This window comes from Osmerus eperlanus, unplaced genomic scaffold (assembly GCF_963692335.1).
Source record: "Osmerus eperlanus unplaced genomic scaffold, fOsmEpe2.1 SCAFFOLD_796, whole genome shotgun sequence".
NCBI lineage: Eukaryota > Metazoa > Chordata > Actinopteri > Osmeriformes > Osmeridae > Osmerus > Osmerus eperlanus.
In genome coordinates this window covers 10,512-12,592 of record NW_026911786.1, presented here as the reverse complement: position 1 = coordinate 12,592, position 2,081 = coordinate 10,512, and positions in this window count along the sequence as shown.

Sequence of the window (2,081 nt, the reverse complement as noted above, 5' to 3'; positions counted from 1 at the left end):
AAGGGAAGGGAAGGAGAGGAGAGGGAAAGAGAGGGAAGGGGGAGGGAAGGGGGAGGGAAGGAAGGAGGAATAGGGGAGCGACAGGAGAAGGGGAGGAGAGAGGGGAGAGGGAGATAGGGAGGAGAGAGGGGAGAGGGAGAGAGGGAGATAGGGAGGAGAGAGGGGAGAGGGAGAGAGGGAGGAGAGAGGGGAGAGGGAGGAGAGGAGAGAGGGAGGAGAGAGGGGAGATTCTTTATGCCTCCAACCATCTCTCCGTTTTCCTCCTCTCACGTTTTTTTTCCTTCTTTCTCTTTTCAACCCTCCAGGACCAGATAACCCTGACTCAGCACACACACACACACCTAAACACACACACACACACCTAAACACACACACACACCTAAACACACACACACCTAAACACGTACACATACACATGTAAACACGCACACACACACAGGACAGCACTAATAAAGTCTTATTTACCTGTAGTGACACACACACTCTTCTCTACCAATTCCTGTATCTGCTGAGTTAATCTCCTTTCTCTGCTAAATCAACCCTTTCTGTTCTCTCTCTCCCTGCTTCCATCCTGTTAACCAAGAGGTTTCAAGAGGTTGTGCATGCACACACACACACACACACACACACTCATAAAGAGTAAACACATACTGTTGGTGTGTGATGGAGGCAGTATTGACAGACAGTTGTAAGCAGGTAGAGGTTAAGATGATTATTTACATATTCATTTCATGTGTCATTAAATCCATAATTTATTCACATATATATCCCACACGCCTCTATCTATCTCCTTCTGTCTCTCTCTTTCTCTTTCTCTGATTCTCTCCATCTCTCCCTTTCTCTCTTCCTACCATCTCTATCAGTTCAGTTTAGAAAAGGCTTTACTGGCATGAAATACATTTGTAAATATTCGCCAAAGCGACTATCTCTCCCCCTCTGTTTTTTCCTTTCCTCTCTCTCTCCTCTTTCTCTTTATTACACGCACACACATTCACATACACACACACACACATTCACATACACACACACACACACACACATTCACACACACACACATTCACATACACACACACACATAGAATATAGACTTCAACTGTCTGTCTCTGTGTAACCTGTACTTGCCCCCACTCTGCGAGCCCTCTGCCCTTGTCTCTGTCTGCCTGCCCCCCCTTCCTCCTCCCACTCCTCTTCCCCTCCTCCCACTCCCACCCCCCCTCCTCTGACCTTCACATGCCCCCTATCTCTCTTTCTATCATCCTTCCTCCCTCTTTCCTTCCTCTCCCCTTTCTCTCTCTCCCTCTCCCTCCTCCCTCTCACCTCTGCACCTCCTCACCCTCTCTCTACCTCTCACGACCTCACTCCTCACCCTCTCTCTCTCTCCACTTTGAAAGGGCAGTTAGTGAATCTGTCTGTCGGTTATAAATCTTTCTGTTCTTTTTTTCTCTTCCCCCTTCTTTCTCTCCCTCCCTCTCTCCATCAAAACATGGACAGCTCACTGACTAGAGACAGTGAGAGAGAGAGAAAGAGAGAGAGAGACAGAGTTAGAGAGAGAGAACTGTTTGTCTATTCTGTGTCATTGTGTTATCTCTTTAAATGACGTGTGTAGGTTTAACACACACACACGCACACACACTCACACACACACTCACGCACACACTCACTTACTGATGGCCTAAATTAAAAAGAATCCCACAGGCGTAGCAGAATGTGTGTGAATAAATGTGTGTGTGTCTGTGTGCATGGGTGTGCATGTGTGTATGTGCATATGTGTGTGTGTCAGGTCTGCACACATTAGCATGCTCAGAGACTGGTGATGTGCGTGTGACTTACATGTAGTAGACATACACACACACACATTTACTCACCGGAACACACGTGAAAACATACTGTACACATACTGTACACACACACACACATACTGTACACACACACACACACATACTGTACACACACACACACATCGTTGCTGTAATGTTATAATTAGAAGAGGCTCCTACAGCAAATGAGAACTGACAGCTACATGGACCACATTTGTATGTGTGAGTGAGTGAGTGAGTGTGTGAGTGAGTGTGTGAGTGTGT